The 19,089-nt window shown below is 37.2% G+C and overlaps 1 protein-coding gene across 9 annotated transcripts in view; it reads right to left on the bottom strand.

Moving 5' to 3' along the window:
- The window catches only part of LOC115219831 (wiskott-Aldrich syndrome protein family member 3), a 178,171-nt gene that overhangs the window by 146,847 nt on the left and 12,235 nt on the right, over positions 1-19,089 (bottom strand). Inside the window, exon 2 of one of the 9 annotated variants that reach the window (XM_036509641.1) lies at positions 4,175-4,329. The exons of 7 other annotated variants lie outside the window; for them this stretch is intronic. The gene's annotated coding sequence lies outside the window, so the exon portion shown is untranslated. Of the gene's footprint in view, positions 1-1,731; positions 1,960-4,174; positions 4,330-19,089 lie in introns of those variants that run through there. One more of the 9 variants, XM_036509642.1, reaches the window with a different exon arrangement.

Here is a 19,089-nt window from a genome sequence, read left to right as displayed (position 1 = left end):
CGGCTGAAAGTGTCCAAGAGAATTCTGGTCATAACAATCATAATAAACAGACTCAATATGACATAACTAGGCGCCCACCTGATTACACTTGAAAGCTTGAAACAACTTGAGATTAAGGCAGAAAACACTTGCTTAAGGTGTCATGCAATGGGACTAAACTCAAAAACCTAGTAATTAAGAATCAAACTTTTTAAACATTATGAGGTCTGAGTAAAAAATTTGCAAGAACTGCCACTCCTTAATACTTGAGTCAGTGGCACAAAGGGCTATAATATGAAAGGGAATAAAAGCAGATGCAAAACCCATTTTCAATGTGGGGGCTGTATTCCACACTGAATTTATTGATCTAGTTTTGCTTTTCTTGTCTCGCTGAATGAAGCGAGATACAAAAAATATTAGCTTCTTCCCCAAGAACATTTGCTTCAATCATCATTTTAAGATATTTATATTATATATATATGCAGGTGGCACGTAAAAAGCACCCACTACACTCACGGAGTGGTTGGCGTTAGGAAGGGCATCCAGCTGTAGAAACATTGCCAGATAAGACTGGAGCCTGGTGCAGCCTTCTGGCTTCCCAGATCCCTGGTCGAACCGTCCAACCCATGCTAGCATGGAGAACGGACGTTAAATGATGATGATGATATTACACACAAGACAGACAGATAGATAGATAGATGCAAGAACGACTGTGTAGTTGAGAAACTTGCTTCCCAATTATGTGGTCCCATGTTCAATTCCAGTTCCACTGCACAGCACCTTCAAGTATTTTCTACTCTAGCCTCGGACCGAGAAAAGTCTTGTGCTCTGATTAAATAGCTGATAACTAGAAGAAGCCTGATGTATGTATGTGTCCTCTAATTCTGACAGCATGTGGTGGTTGCAAATGAGACTCACCATCATACAAGCAATATCGGCCAATTCTAGTCCCCTGTGAAAAATACGCGATCATGGGGAGATATTCCCTTACCCGGAAAAAGGCGAGGATTAGCAACAGAAAGCACAACTGGCTGCAGAAATTCAACAAAATTCTGTCGATATAAGATTCCAAGAATGGTAATTAGATCAGTCCCAATGTGTGGCACCATGGGCAAAGGTTTTCTACTATTAGTCTTAGGTCAATCAAAGACTTGAGTGGATTCGGTAGATGGAAATTGAAAGAAGTCTGTCGTATATATATGTATGTATATACATGATGCATGTATATATTTCCTCCTTGCCTCTATGTATGTTCACTGGTTGTAAACAATATCATTGTAAGCAAACAGTGCCCACTGCAGAAGCATGTCTCAGCTTCTTGCCGTGTCGCACAATGTTTGTAAACAAAAAGCTTGCTTAACTGGTGTCATTTGCTTCCATTCTTCCACACAACCCTACTTAGGCTGCTTATTATTTCGCAGACTGGAAAATTATTTCCTTGCTCGGAAATGGGTGAGAGTTGGCATTAGGAAGGGCATCAGGCCATAGAAAACTCCACCCCAACTTACTCTCAGGCACAATCAGTGATTGTGAATGGATGTGCATATATGTGTGTGTAAAAAAGAGTGACAACCAGGAAAAAGACCAAAATCAAGAACACAAAACTTACAAGTCCCTAATCTCCTTAATATCAGATATTATGAATGCATGCACAAAATAGGATTTAAATTTTGTTTCGTTAGTCACTGTTGGAATTATTAGCACTTCTGTTTTTTTTACATTGAGAGATGTTTAACTCTAAAGCAGACTTACAGTTAAAGGTATTCCAGTTGTGATTATTCCATCTTTTCCCAGACAGAGTGCACTTACAGTCAAATTTATCCAATGTGTTCATTTTTTGAAGACGATAAGATGAATGTTTGAGAGACTCGACTGCTTTTTCCAACAAATCGATCGACCAGAGACAGAGACTTCTTTGTTGACTCCACTGACAGATGTTAACACAGACAATCATGTCTTTAGCCAAGTAAAGAGTAAATCAGTCCCTTTAATCCATACTGGCAAAACACTGGAAAAACTGTACAAAATCATGGAATGAACATATATACTAGATATGTGAATAGTACTATAGTACTGTAAATCTTATTTATACTTTTTGAAGTGTTAGTAATAGACCAAGACTAAAGTATTTCAGCCTATGAAGAGGAAGCCTGGCCTTTGTAGTTATTTCTCACTGAAGAATGTGGTAGATCTCAATGAGGTTATCAGAGACTGGAAAGGGTGTAAACGGTTAAGTTAACGAGACACAGTAACTACTATTACATAGTAAGTAATAATGCTAATTAAAAGTGGTATGATATCTAATATTCTCCTTACCAAGCCCATGTACACTATTTTCCTTTATAAATTCCTACTTCTAGCACCAATCCTATATTAACTGGCAATAATGAGGAAGAATCTAAGGATGACGGCTATCTAAGACAGTAAAATGTACGAAGTGCGTTCCAGAAGTTTTAAGACTTTTTTAGGAGAGGCAGTTATAACTGTCCTCTCTTTTACTTGTTTCAATCATTTTGAGTGTGGACATGCTGCAGTACTGCCTTTTAGTTGAAGAAACCGATACCTGGACTCACTCTTTGTAAGCCTGGTACTTATTCTATCAGTCACTTTCGCCGAACCGCTAAGTTATGGGGGACGTAAACACACCAACATCAGTTGTCAAGCGATGGTAGAGAGACAGACACAAACACACACATATATACATATATATATATATGTATATGGCAGGCTTCTTTCAGTTTCCATCAACCAAATCCACTGACAAGGCTTTAGTCAGCCCAAGGCTAAAGTAGAAGACACTTGCCCAAGGTGTCACGCAGTGGAACTGAACCAGGAACCATGTGGTTGGGAAGCAAGCTTCTTACCACACAGCCACGCCTGCGCCTATGTCCTTGATTATTCTAATTTTATGATATCATTATTATACATTACTGACCTGCTAACTTTTGTTATTTCAGATTGAAGGAGACATCTGTAGCAGAACTTTGAACATGCCCAGTTAAACACTGCTTGTCACAGCTGATTAGTTTGCAGTCAGACGTGAAGACAATTTGGAAGCAGACTATTAAATAAGGTTAGGAGTTAAACCAGATAAAAAATACTATACAAACTTATGAAATGCTCAAGACTGCTCATGGATTAACATGTATCAGCCAAGCATCTGTTTTACACTGACGCAAAAGAGCCTTAGCAAAGTAAGTCCAAGAATCCTATGGTGATACCCTTTTCAACAGCAAAGGGATCATCCACATTCACTGGAGTCTGTCTGGCCAGAGAGTCAACAAAGAGTATCTTGTGCGTGTTTCAAAGCTGTTCAGGAAGAGATTTTGCCAGAAAAGGCCAGGGCACCACCACCACCACCACCATTAGGGTTGGTGGCACCTGCACAAGGAAAATGCACTAGTCTACAATTCCATCCTGATAACCAACTATTTGACAGAGATGGCATCGAAACTGTTCCTCATCAATTCTCCAGTCCAGACCTTTCTCCCTATGACTGTCAGTTGTTCCTCAAGCTGAAGGAGCCGTGACACACCTTCACATGGGAGGTCTTCCATGAGACCTTTGTAGAGTGGTTGGAGCATTACACAAGTGTACTGAAACCAGAAGATCCTACTTCGAAGGAGATTAGGGTTTTGTACTTATTTGAAATTAATGTCTCACTTGAAAAGTCTCAAAACTTGTACATGTTTTACTGTTTACATCCAATTTGGTACCTTACTGTCCAAAATTCAAATCCTGTTGATATGAGCTTTTATTTTCATTTGCTGATGGTGAAAAATAAGTAAGGCTGTGTAAATACAGAGTTCAATTTCTTGCCATGGAATATTAAATTCTATTTTAGTGCAAGGTACCTTAGTTAAGTGTTTCCTGTTGTAGCTTCAGACTCTCAGACTAACAAATGCCTTGTGAGTGAAATTGGTAGATTGAAACTGTATGGAAGCCTGCAATACAATGGGTATGTACCCACACATATACATACATGTGTGTGTGAGAGAGAGTGAGAGAGAGAGAAAGAGAGAGAAAGAGAGAAAGACTACTATCTGCAACTTAACATGAAAAGTGTTGAATAAAAAGCAGTGAATTTTGTTGAGATTTTTTACAAATCATTCAACAGTGCTATGTTTTCAAACTTACATGAAATTCAGTGAAGGGTTAGCAACAAGGGTATCTGACTGTAAAGTAATGCTCTTACATGTATTCTTCCAACTCATAGTAGCATGGAAAAACAGCCATAGAAACGAATGTAGTAATATGCTGGGGTCAATTCAATCAAATTTATTATTCACTGTGCTACCAAATTCATTTATCCCTTTCTTCATTCCAACCTGCCTGAAACTGTTTCCAGTCCTACGATACAAAATTCAACATTTTATTAAGCCTTTCATAATTGGAAGGTTTAATTTAACTTATTAACAGTTATTAGCAATTTAAATATCCCTTTTTTAAAATTAAAACCTTACATCAGTACTTTAGATATGAACATTTAGTTACATCAGGTTTCAAACATTGGCTTAATAATAAAAAAAATTGTTTTTAGAAAACTTATTTAAGAAATCTCTCCAAATTCTCTATTTTGAAAACTAGTACAAAAATACAGGCAGTGTATTTCATTGAAAATACAGTCATGAAGGGCTAAAATAATTTAAAATAAAAAGAAGAATTAATATTTATAGGCCACACAATAATGTAAAAGACAAGATCCCATAATAGATACATAATCAAGAAATGAAATGCTGGAAACCTATTATACACAAGTTAGGAACTGATGACAGTAAAAAACATTTTAACCAGGGGACTATGAAACTCTGGGGTGTGGATAAAATTATCCAGCTCTCAGTCTAATACCCCTACTCAGTTCACAAGTGTTTTTAGGAGAAACCACTGCTGAAAGATCTCTAGTGTTAGGACAACTCCCTGTCCCCAGTCTCAGAGGCCCAGAAAAAGGTCAGAAGATCCTGTCCAAATAAATCTTTGGGCATCCACTAGTTGAAGGGCTAAAATTTTACACCCTGTCATGAGCTAAGTGCAGTGTCCTTATCAAGAATGTAACTCTCAAAGAAAAAGTTCACCAAGGAGGTAACTTCTATGCAGTTGCATGAGCAGCTAAATCTCCCTTACATATCACCCAATGGTCTTAAAAAATACTTGTACATATTAAACATAATAGACCTGGTTACATCAAAAGACAATATGGGGCAAGAGTGAAACAGCTGATTGCAAGTCTACTTGCTTTAAACTGTCCTGAAGATAAGTTGTAATTCACAGTTGCTATGGCGTTACATATTATGATGTTCTGAACTTAACTCCTCCAGGTGAAAATTCTGCAACATGATGATAGAGAAAGAGAAATAATATACATCTGTTAAAATCATGAGTTAAGAAGCCCCAACACACCTGGTATAATTGTAATATGCCAATCCCCCAAGAGGGAAACTAGCTCATAAACGTTATGCTAAAATGCTTTTGCTCGAATGAAGTTCAATAAGCAACCGCTTCTCCAATTACCAAAACCACACCCCTTCTATCAACAAGGCTTTCTAAATTCACCACCTTAGGGGGAAGGGGGTATGTTCATCAACTCATCACAAATGAATGAAAGGAATCTCATCTCACAACCAAAAATACACAAATTCAAAAATATTTTATTCACTTTTTGTTTACGTATTACATGTAACAAGGTCAATACATCAGAGCAATTAAGTGTCTTGTACCATTACTGAATAAAATTAGCTGAAGTAGTACAATGTTTTACTCTATTGAACTTACAAATCAGCAATGTTCCTATTCTCTCTCTCCCTGAGAGCTACAAAAACACCAGCGGGATTAAGTGGCTTGGTTCCCTTGTCTAGCTAAATATTAAGAAAGAAAAAAAAACATACAAACACTCTCACTACCAGACTGTAATTCCAACATTTCCAATGAGAGGGTGTTTGAAAAAAGAAAAACAAAAAACTATGGTGTTCCTTCTTGGTCTAACAAAAACAGCTGTTACAATCCAGTTAATAAGAGATACTTCCTCTAGCAGTTCACTTAAAACTATCCATCAACACAGACACAAAGATATGAGGGATAAAAAAGAAATAGTGGAAGATGGTATAATATACCACAGCACAAACTAAAGACAATACACTCCTAGAATTAGATGTTGATGTACTTTTAGATAAATTATTCAGTTTTTGTATTCTCTTATATATAGCTATTATGTAAGATCCAGAGTTTAAAGTTATGCATTTTCAGACAGCCTATAAAGGTGCCTCAGTATAGTCACTCAATCAACTGAAAAAGGGCAGCCAAAATCTCCCTCAAATCACACCAATCCTTCTTTAAAAAAAAAGGCTAATTTAAAGAAGTATTCCTGGATGTACTAGATGGTACAACATCTATAGACAGGATGGTCACATAGTGTTAATCATAGACTTGCTCAATGAGGATTAGCCTGTGATTAAACAACTAGCATCCTTAAATTTCACAAGTTTCCAGTCACTGAACTGTGACCATGCTCGAGTACCACCATCAAATGGTGGTGAGGACAAACGCTAAGACTCATACACACCTACACACAAGAGGCTTCCACATAGTTTTCATCAACCAAATTCACTCACAAGGCAAAGTGTAGAGCTATAATAGAATTTGATTTTTTTCTTCTCTTTTTGCAAATTTCAGGAACAAATACTTTTTACAGTCCAACCCATGCCAGCATGGAAAACAAACATGAAATGATGGTGATGAGGAGCTGAATGATACCTTTTCATACAGCTAACCCTTCAACATCAACGGCACATTACTGAGGAAAGACTGACACTCGTTGAGAGGGTTTGTAGTAAAATGATGACCTACACAATCAACAAGCCAATGAAATAACTCCGAAGTACTTTAACTAGAAGCACAAAACACAATATAAGTTAGGAACTCGTGACCCAAAGGTCAGTAATCCAAAACCACTGAAAGTGATACCCACTTACCTATTTATCAAGTGGATGATATAGTGTCTCAGGATTGCCTTTTGTTTAAACAATTCTAGTTTCCAATACCAACAATTACACATTTCATTTCTCTCTGTAAATGGTTTACGATACTCATTAGTTCTTAATTTGCTACTACTTAAGGTAAGTTATGAAGCTATACGTCACTGAAGAAGTCAGAATAAAGCAAAAACACTGGTGGAGCAGCCTCATCTACTTGTGAGGAAACAATAATATATTGTCACTGATTAAAATGCTTCTCCCATGATATCTTTGATTTGTTAACATGTCTTGCTTTAGGTGGTGGCACAGCTGTGTAGTTAAGAAGGTTGCTTCCCAACAACATGGTTTTAATTTCAGTCCTGCTGCATGACACCTTAGGCAAGTGATTTGATGATGAAGATATACACACATTATCATCCTACACCACCACTTCTGCTTACCTACAGTGGCCCACTTGGAACTGTGCATTTGTTGCATCGCAATGGATGCAATATATGGCTACCTCCAATCAAAAGATGAGTGGTCCATTTCACCCGTTCCAAGTTCGAGAGTAAATCGAGCCATCAATGAGCATGGAAACCACAGATGCAAGCCTGGGTGAATGAAGCCAACCAAGAGTGAAAACATTGCTGGTAGTAGCAAATATTCTAACTGTAGACCTTGGAGACCTGTTGGCATGAGAGCTGCAAATTGTTGCGGACCCAGATTTACCCATGGCCATTTAAAGCAATTTCACATTAATGTACAATAATTACACTAATGCTGTTATGTTTGGTATTGAAACAAAAGGATTATATTTGTATGTAAATCTATGTAAGTGGATATAACAGCATATGGTTGAGGAGTAGATAAGTAGTGTATAACTGCATGAATGAACACTCAGTCAGGATAATTGTGTGGAGGTAAGTGTGCACATGTTTGTGTGGGTGCATAAAAGAGATGCATGTAAGCCAGTAAGTGCTTGTAAAATCTGTAAACGCCAGTAAGCCTGGGAGTGCATTTAAGACTGAGTGCAGTGTAATTCTGCAAGTAAGAGCATGCGAGCCTGCGTGTGAGTGCACATAAGCCGGTGAGTGAACGTAGCGTAATCCTGCGAGTAATGCCTGTAAATCTGTGAGTTTAGCCAGTGAGCAAGTACAGCATAAGACAGTGCAGTATAATCCAGTGAGTAAGCAGCTGTATGTGTGCAGAAATGAACCTAGATGCACTTTAGTGACCAAAGACATAATTGCACATATGGAAGAGCATGTATACACACACACACAGACACGAATGAGCCTGTGTGTCTGTGTGTAGATGTATGTGATCACGTGCACTTTGAACAACCCCTTTAATTTATAGTTGTGATTTGAGAAGGGTGTATCTAACAGGTTGGATCAATCAAATATAGCAATAAACATTCAGTAAAAACTTTGAGGATATAATTCAGCCTTCAACTCATGCAAGAAAAATGTAAACAATAATTTTCACAGTAAGCCTGGCACAGGTATAAAAGCATCATTAAGAAATTGGCATCCCAACCATATGGCTTTGGATTTAGTCCTGCTGAGCAGCAGTGTTGTCAACTTTCTTCTGGCCCCACACTGACCAAAGTCATTATGAATGGATTTTATAGATGGAAACTGAAAGGAGAGAGAGAGGGAGAGTTGTAAAGGGGTAACTATCAAACAAGTTGTATGTCATTCATTTCCAATATTCTGCAAAAACAGAGCCATGGGGAAATATTACTTTGCTTGGAAACAGGTAAGGGTTCATAATGAGAAGGGCATCAAGCTGTAGAAAACCAGATCTAACAAACTCTGTCCTACCCATGCAAAAATGGGAAAGTGGATGACAAAATAATAATGTATACAGATATGCCTGTGTGAGAGAGTGTGTGCTTGTTTGTTTACATGTGTACTTAACAAAGAATCGTTTCACCACAGGCAATGATGCTGCTGTCATTTCTCCTGTCAATTGATCAGTCATTGGTTCACCATCATCAAAAACATAGGGAAAACCGAGAAGGGCATCTGGCTACCAAACAGTATCTCAATAATATAATCGATTAACCCACACTAGTGTTGAAAAACTGATGTAAAACAAGCAAAGCCTGATATTCACTGACATTTAACACAAGCTGACCCATTCCAATTAGCTTTTAAAACCCTTTTGTAACTATTTTTCTCTGTTTCAATTAATTATAAAAATAATCAAACATCTGGAGAGGCATAGGAAAATAAATTACTCTATTAATTTGGTGTCTGAAACCAGACTTCAAAACTTTCTTCTTTAAAATTATCATGTAGAATTTTAATTTTAAAATAAACACTTTTAAAATCAGGCACTTTGTATCAATGAACCAGAAGTAGACTCAGCCATGGTAGTGGTGCCAAAATGGTTATCTTGAGTAACATCAAGAAGTACTTATATAAATCAATTTTGATTTATGTAAATCATTTTGATTTATTATGTGATTCAAAATCTTGCACAGGACCTAGGAAAATTATCCATTATATAGCCATGGGCAGACAAAATCCTTGCAAGTGGATTTGGCAGATGGAAATTGAATGTGTGTGTACACACACATGCACATGTACGTTTGTGTGTACCTTTGTCTTGATGGTTGTAAATGAGCATGTTTGTTTCCAGTCTTCTGTTTAGAATGTCTGACCATGGGAAATATTACCTTGCTTGGGAACAGGAGAGGGTTGGCAAGAGCAAGGACATCCAGCCACAGAAAATCTGCCTCAACAAATTCTATCTGATCCATGCAAGCAGGACAAGGAAACTTTTACCCAAATCTCCCACACACAGCCTACATCTTAAGAGATAAGGAAAGGACAGAGTAGATAATGTATACCCACACAAATACACATCCTTTGTTAGCATTCAGAAATGTTAGAATTAATAAAGGTGGCTATGAAAGACAAGTGTGTCTGTGATTTGCAATGAAAACAAAAGTTCTGGGGAAAAATAGAAAATTTCCCAGTGATTTGCATCACATTTTCGTCCAGCAATGAAAAGATACTACAAAGAAACATGGTATTGTTGATAATTGATAATGCTATGGGCCACACCTAAAATCCTGTTAACCGGGATATAGGAAAAGTAACACTGAATTCAGATTGGCATTCCTCTTAAAATAACTTACCTGCCACATAGATCTGAATATAATTTCTAATTCAAAGCCTACTGCCTCTACAGCACTTTTGAATAGATAGATAGATCATCATCATCTTAGCATTAACTCTTTCATTTCATGTTCGCATGGGTTGAACAGATCTTGTTGAGCATTTCCTATAGCTGGATGCTCTTCCTGCCTTCAACCCTTGACAGTTTCTAAGCAAAGTAACCTTTCCCAATGACCAGACATGCTTTCATGGAAGATTAGAAATGAAAGAGCTCTCTTGTACGAGAGTGCTACTCATTTACAACTTTCATGCAATGTCTATGCAAAGAGGTGATTTTCTATAGAGAGATGCCCTTCCTATTACCAACCCTAGCTAGTTTCCGAGTAAAGCAATATTTCCCCATGACTAAACATGTTTCCAAGAAAGATTAGAAACGAAAGACTTCTCTTGAATGGCAGTGACACTTGCTTACACCTATCATGCAGTGTCAAGGCAAAGAAACCACAACACACACACTTTCTGTCTACCAAATCCACTCCGGATTTGGTCAGCTTTTGATTACAGTAGAAGACACTTGCCCCAAGGTGCCATGAAGTGGTACTGAACCCAGAACTATGTGATTGGGAAGCAAATTTCTTAACGAAACAGTCACACGTACCCAAGATAATCTTTCGAACATGCTAACATATTGCAAAGGCCTTAGATAATATTGAAGCAGCTTGGGACACGGTAACTGAGAAATGCAGTTATAGAGTTTGGAAGAAATTATGGTCAGAAGTATACAATGACATCTTGGAGTAGTACTAGCAGTCATGACATCAATGACACAACAGAGATGGCTTATAAAGGCAGGATGCAAAATATGTGAATGATTTGCATGAGTTAATAAGAGTATCATTGCAAGAGTTTATCTATTGAGAATCAGCAAGAATTAGCACACCACACTTCAACATATATGGAAATTGTGGAGCAACTTACTGAAAATGAACTCAAATGAGAGGGCAGCCACAAGGCAAAAAAGAGATGCAATGGACACACTGTCCGGTTACCAAATTGTTTCATGGGAGAAAACTCAAGAAAACATGACTTGATATGCATTCTTCAAAAAGCAATTCAAAAGGAAAGAGGGAACCAGAGTCTGGATCCTTATCTAAGATATATGATAACATCTCTCCTATTTTTCAAAGATGCATTTCAATAGAGGTTCATTACTTGTTCCTTAATTTTATCGGAAATAATGAACCTTGTTTTCTGATTTTATCATAGCTTCAGGACATGATGCATAACAATAGATCATGGTAAGTTAACTAAATTTATTGAGGGCTTAGAAAGTGGAACAGTAAAAGTTCTCGACATTTCAATAATGTATAACAGTTATAACCATTTGTGTCCACCTCAGTTAAAAATATCTTATCAATGCCATACCTTCATTTATGCTGTAGTAATAGCCCCACATATCCCAAGCAGTAACAAATGTTATTACATTCACACACATACGTAAACATTTATACATCAGGAGTGGCTGTGTGGTAAGAAGTTTGCTTTCCAACCTCAAGGTTCCGGGTTCAGTCCCACTGCATGACACCTTGGGCTAACCAAAGCCTTGTAAATGGATTTGGTAGGTGGAAACTGAAAGAAGCCTGTCATATGTGTGTGTGTGTGTGTGTGTACTTGTGTGTCTGTGTTTGTTGCCCCATCATCACTTGAGAACCAATATTGGTGCGTTTATGTCACTGTAACTTAGCAGCTCGGCAAAAGAGACTGATAGAATAAGTACTAGGCTAACAAAGTATAAGTTCTGGGGTTGATTTGTTTGAGTAAAAGGTGGTGCTCCAGCATGGCCACAGTCAAATAACTGAAACAAGTAAAAAAATTTTTTAAATACATCTAATTGCAGTGTCTATAAGTTGATCTCACTGTATGATATCTTGAGCAAGTATCATCTTTTATAGCCCTAGGCCAATCAGTGTCTTGTAAATGGAATTGGAATGAAACAATATAGAAACCTATCGTGTGCATGTGTGTGTTGACAGTCTACATGTTTCCTAGCAACCACCTCAGCAGAATGGTGTAGTAATATTTAGATTCCCTGTTGACAATATGACCCAACGTTCTGCACTTTCAAAACTACTGCATCAAATTAAGTCCGTGTGTGTATGCAGGGTTATGTGAAAGAATATGACATGGATATAAACAAAATTCAATGTAAGAAATGATGGCATTTCCATCCTCTGCAAATGTTATGTGTAACTACTGTACTCTACAGTGCCCGAAATGATTGTGAAATATTCATTTACTAGGAAAGAATTGAGGATTGGCAACAGGAAATGCATCCATTGAAAAATCTATTTCAGAGTTTCCTCTAACCCATGCAAGTATGGGATGGTTAATGTTAAAACAACATCATCATCATTTAACGTCTGTTTTCCATGCTGGCATGGATTGGACGGTTCAACTGGGGTCTGGGAAGCCAGGAGGCTGCAGCAGGCTCCAGTCTGATCTGGCAGTATTTCTACAGCTGGATGCCCTTCCTAATGCCAACCACTCAGAGTGTAGTGGGTGCTTTCTTACATGCCACCGACACAGGGGCCAGAGGGGGCTGGCAATGATCACGATCGGATGGTGCATTTTACATCCCACCAGAACAGGAGCCAGTCCAGGCAGCAAAAATATGTATAAAAGGTCTATAAATTAAATGAAAAAAAAAACAACAAAAAAACACCCATGCAAATCCTGTACACAGAAGGAACTGAAGGTCCATATTTGGTTGTTATGTTCCCTGCTCTACTTTCAAGACAAAAAGGAAAATCTGAAGCCTATGTAGATAAAGATATATGCACACAGGTACATATTTTTTACTTGCTTCATTCATTGGACTGTAGCCATGCTGGAGTATCATCTAGAAGAACCACAATATTTTTGCTTGTTTATAAGCCTGGTACTCATTCCATCATCTCTATTGCCAAACCACTAAGTTATGGGGACGTAAACATACCAACACCAGTTGTCACGCAGTGATAAGGGACAGCACCATCAAAATGCAAGACCATGATATTATTCACCAGTATTTACTTTCACCAGTAAATATGTGATGACCAATGGAATGAAAAAAGTATCAAGTAAAGATTAGTGAAAGAGCAACCAGCTGTAGAGATAGCTGCTTCAAAAGATTTGTCTAATCCATGCTAGAATTTAAAAATGGATGTAAAAATAATGATACACACACACACAATAGAGAATGCAAGTTACAAGGTCAGAGTGGAGATTATAATTTTCTGTACGTTATCCAAGACGTTACCAAAATGTGAACTACGGTTTAACTTCCAAGATATTTATTTGTATTACTGCTTAACTCCCTACCTTTAGCATCCAGATTACTGTCAAATGTAATGCTTTTATTCACATTGTTTTCAATTAATCCGGCATTATTTCATGGCTTTGAGACTTCAAAGGTATGATTATTTGATTTTGAATGACATTGTAGGTAGGTGTAAGAGGCCAGATTTGACCAGTCTGAACACAAAAGAAGAATATTTGGGTCTGATACGGCCAGTTTAAATGCTAAATGGTTAAAGAAAAGTATGCTTCACCAAATACTATTATGATACTTTTCAGGGAAGGGCTGATAGAGTAACAGTTTTATATCATGGGTTATAATGCAGCCTATTATTTGACATGGCAATGATATGTTACCAATAAGTGTTATTAAGTGACACAGATCCAATAACTCTTGAATAGCTTCCCATCTTGTGAGAGAACTACTGAGCACTCCTCACAGGGCTTTAGTCAAATCCAGAGCCATTGGATTTGAAAGTGGAATATTGAATTCACAAGGGGCTAAACATAGAGGGGACAAACAAGAATAGACAACGGATTATGCATACACACACACACACACACACACATGCATACACAAACGTGCATGCAACAGCAATACACAAGTGTAGAGAAATGTATGGCTGAGTCTACAGGTTTCTTAAAAACCATCTGAATATTCTGTGGTTCATATATTGTCTACAGGTGGAGTGATATATTCATGGATAAAATATTTAGCTGTCAACAGCAAGTTTGTCCATTTCTAAAGGAGCAGCACATAATGTTGTAATTCTCCAATGAAGTGACTCTCATGTAATTAGCATATAATGTTAGCTTGCTCTGCTGACATCAATTCTCCTGTAATTACAGTTACTCATGACAGTCTGGCTCACTTGCCAGCAGAAAACCTTTCTCCTGATTGCTTGAACTCCATACAAATAAACTAGAAAGATCACATAGTGGGCAACAGAGGTCTATAAATTAAATGGAAAAAAAAAAAAAAAAAACACCCATGCAATCCTGTACACAGAAGGAACTGAAGGTCTGTATTTGGCTGTTACGTTCCCTGCTCTACTTTCAAGACAAAAAGGAAAATCTGAAGCCTATGTAAATAAAGATATATAAGAAGACCTGGGAATAGATTTGCTTTCCCAATGTCACAGCCATGAAACAGAAAATCTGGGCACAAAACACGTAGAAACCTTATTTGCTTTCACTTCCTTTTCTCACCCAGAGAAAGAAATCCTTTTTCCAAGATGATCCACAAAAATTCCTTTCTCTGTTGCTCACAATTTTTTCCTGCAGATATCCTTGATACCGTCTCTATCCTTATATTTAGTGTGTGAGAGCCTTAGAACATCCTTGTCATCACAACTGACATTTCTTCCTTGACCATCATAATAGAAATGAAAAAATCTGGTTTACTAGCTAGATCTGAATGAGATTACACCATAGTAACTGCATCACCAGTGCATTGGGTGCAAAGAAAAAAAAAGAGCCAACAGGCCTACCAAAGCCGCATAAACCAAAAACAAAGACTGAAAAAAGGAAAAATAAAAACTTGTCAACATCAGCTTATGAGACTGTTCTAACACAATCACTAGACACAGATGCATGTGTGTATGTACATGCATGTCAGTTGTTTCCCAATGTTGGTAAAAATGAGAAAGAATTATCCTGTAGCTAAATTTAGCAGGATATGTCATCAGTCATGACAAGTGTGATGTTTATAATGTAGTGTATTATTACAAATTTAAAAAGCAATTTCTCTTCAACATGCACCAGATTTTAGCCATACACACAGAGACAAACTCCAACAACATTGACAAGCTGCATAAATTTGTAATTCTAGAGAAAAACAACACACCTGTTGCCAATTAGAAAATGATTTTTGAAAATCTTATTTTTCATCTGTAAGTTACAATTCTGGTATTCCTATAAATAAGAGGGTGTGTACAGACTTCTAAATATAAGGTCATTGATACTGATTTCATTGAAACAGACTGAACAACAGTGGACATATTGAGACTCTAAAACAATTCAGATCCACATTTTAAAGTAATTTTTCAACTTTTACAATAAAATAATTTTTCTAACAGATATAATTGACAAGAGATAGGCGGGTGGGATGAAACAGATCAACACAAGAAGTTGAATGGGACAAATTGACCAGCAAACAATAAAAAGCAAAAAATTGAACCACTGCGATTTGAACTTAAAACACAAACATAACTAAAGGCAACTTCTATTTTCTGCTTCATCATACCAATTTTGTCAACCATAAGAAGAAACTCCTCTATTGCTCTACCAATGCCACCAGCCACCACAAAGCTTCTTTGCCATTGCTTTCCCAATCCTACCATCTACCACAAAAATTTTTTACCATCACTACTGATTCTAACAGACAACACAAGGTTTCTCATCAGTTGTTCTGCTAGCCTCTGTGCTATAATAATAAGTCATAATGGCACAAGGTCATACATTTAAGAGGGCAAATTGATTTTAACACATACCTGATAATAATAATATTATTAACCCCCAAATCCCCATCAGAAGAAGTAATGTTAATCTTAGCAAGATTTGAGTCAAAAACTTAAGACAGGTAAGGCTGTAAAATTAAATTCCATCAGGTATTTTCAACCAAAGCTCTGCCACTCCACAGTACCTGCATTAATTTTGATTTCAACATAGAACTGAGGCTTGGAATATTTTCCCAAATAAAAACCTACATAAATAGCATGTTATGAATTTCATACCTTGCTAGTAATATCAGTGAGATAAAGGGAAATACAAAATTGCTAGAACAGGACAATAAGAAGAAAAAAAATTTAAAAAATAAAAACAGGACGTGGACTTGGCTTGCCAGAGGTTGACCTCTATTTTAATGGTGGTCATATTCCTGATTTCTTCAATACCGACACCAATAACAAACAACCACCACAGAAGCGAGAATAAAATTCTGATATTAATTAATTACATAATTTCTAAACATAAAAATTCAATTCATGTGACATCAACAGAAACAAGAATAAGAATCTGATAGAGGGGGGAGGGGAGGGGAAGGAGAGATGGGGAGGGAGGGGCGTGGTAGGAAAAAAGAGTCAGCAAAAAGCATACATAATGATACAATCAAACGTCAAACTTAACACGGAATACATAACACATAGGAAGAGAGAAGAAACATCTCAGAATGCTATGTGACTTTCTGACTATTGCAAAAGGAGGACTACAAGCTTTTGACGGCTTGACAACACAAAAGCTCAAAGTAGTGATATGTTATGTTGTGTGTGTGTGTGAGAGAGAGAAAGAGAGAGGAAAAGAAAAGACTTGAGGTAGGCGAAAGAACTAGGGCAGCTGCGGTGCATGATGATGATGAGGTTGATGATGATGATGACTGATGGTTGTGGCGGTTGTGAAGATGATGATGATGATGATGATGATGGCAACGAAGATTGAATGTGGGTGATAAGAAAACGAGGAAAGAAGAGACAGATAGGTATACGGAGTTAGAGGAATATACGAATAGAGGTAAACAGAGATAGAGAGACAGAGATAGAAAGATAGAATAAGACAAGCACACACAGGTAGATAGATAGATAGATAGATAGATAGATAGACATCCAACCCCGACCTCACCTCACCCATCCCCCCTAACAAAATACAATAAATAAGATGAACAGGGAGATATACACCAGAAGACCAAATACCAACACATTTACCAAAAAATGTCTATTTTATTATTATAAACAATAAAACCACTGGAAAATCTATTTGTCAGAAGAAACCATTTGAAGTGATTAAATTTCAACAAAGATAATTTCTTCCGTTCTCACACACACACACACACTTCGCGTTTATAATATAAATAAACGAAGCGAAATGAGACTGGGTGACGTTCATGCATTTCTCAAGGACACTGAGACATATCAGCGGGTGCTAGTGTAACAACTACAACAACAAAAAACTACAGCAACAACAACTACGACGACAACAACAACCACAACACCACCACCACAGATCTTTATCGATAGATATTTCCTCTATTTTCATTTCGTTTCATTTCATTTATTCTTTCATTTATTTATTCTGTAGTTTTCTTTTCACCGAACAAAAGGACGTTGCTTGCATGTGACAAGCTAGCGCCGCCGCCGCCGCCTCCACCACCACCTTCGCCGCCGCCGACGTTAGCAGCCGCCGCCGCAACCATCTCCTTCAGCCATAACCACCGTCACCACAACCACCACTACTACTATTACTATTACTTCTACTACCATTACAACTACTACCACCACCACCACCATCACCATCATCATCAACATTACAAGCACCGACTGCTTTTAAATCGGATGGTGGTGGTAACGTGGATGGCGGTAGTAGCGGTGGTTGTTGAAGTATTGGTGAGAGAAAGACGAAGGGTGTGTACGTGAGAGAGAGAGAGAGCATTCAATAACATTACAATCGAGCGATTGTAGCCAGCTTTGGAATTGTAGAATTAAAATAATTAAGAACACGAATCAGTAAGATAAATAGAATAAGATATTGAAAATAATAATAATAATAATAATTCTGTAATAAAATGTGAGTTTCTCTTTCACACACACTCCCTACATCTCTTCACCCTTCTCCATCCCACTTCATTATCATTTACCGCTTCTGATCGTCTTCAAGAAAGCTTTATATATATAAATATATATATATATATAAATATATAAATAATATAAATATATATAAATATATATAAATATAATATATATATATATATATATATATTATATATATATATGTATTATGTATGTATGTGTGTGTAAGTATACACACACGTGTGTAAATATACGTATAAACGTACGTAAACAAAGGTATATATACATACATCCAAATCTACACATAGATCTTATATATATATATATATATATATATATGTGTGTGTGTGTGTGTGTATACACATGCATACACACATATAAGCACACTCATATATACATATGCACACATACGTACGCATTGTACACAAAGGAACACACACACATAAGGTGCAGGCGTACTGAGTTTAAGAAGCTTACTTCCTAACCATGTGGTCTTTGGTTGAGCCCCACTGCATGGCACCTTGGGCAAGAGTCTACTAAAGCCCCGGGCCAATTAAATCCTTGTGAGTAGATCTAGTAGATGGAAACCGAAAGCCGCGTGTGTATATGTATACCCTTGTCTTGACATCACATGATGGTTTGTAAATGAGCATCACCATCATATAAGCGATGTTGTTCGTTTCCAGTCTTCCATGTAAAACATGTCTGGCTACGGAGAAATATTGACTTGCTTGAAAACAGGTGTGTGTGTTAGCGACAGGGTGGGCATCCAGTAGTGGAAAATCTGCCTCGACAAATTCTATCAGACCCTCGCGTGGAATTTAAACAATAGTGATTCATATTGTGTGTGTGTGTGTGTGTGTGTGTGTGTGTGTGTGTGTACGTGCAAGGTAATAATATTCCTTATGGCCTGACTCGAAACTTTAGCCACTGCTGAGTTGTGCATAAAACACACACAAACACCTATATACAAACAGACACCCATATATATATATATATATATATATATATATATATATATATATATATATATATATATATATATATATGTGTGTGTGTGTGTGTGTGTGTGTATGTGTGTGTGTGCACATAAATACACAAAGATATACGCATAAAAATACACACGCATGCATA

This window comes from Octopus sinensis, linkage group LG15, assembly GCF_006345805.1.
Source record: "Octopus sinensis linkage group LG15, ASM634580v1, whole genome shotgun sequence".
NCBI classification, from domain to species: domain Eukaryota; kingdom Metazoa; phylum Mollusca; class Cephalopoda; order Octopoda; family Octopodidae; genus Octopus; species Octopus sinensis.
This window is presented reverse-complemented; position numbering and strand designations above follow the sequence as displayed.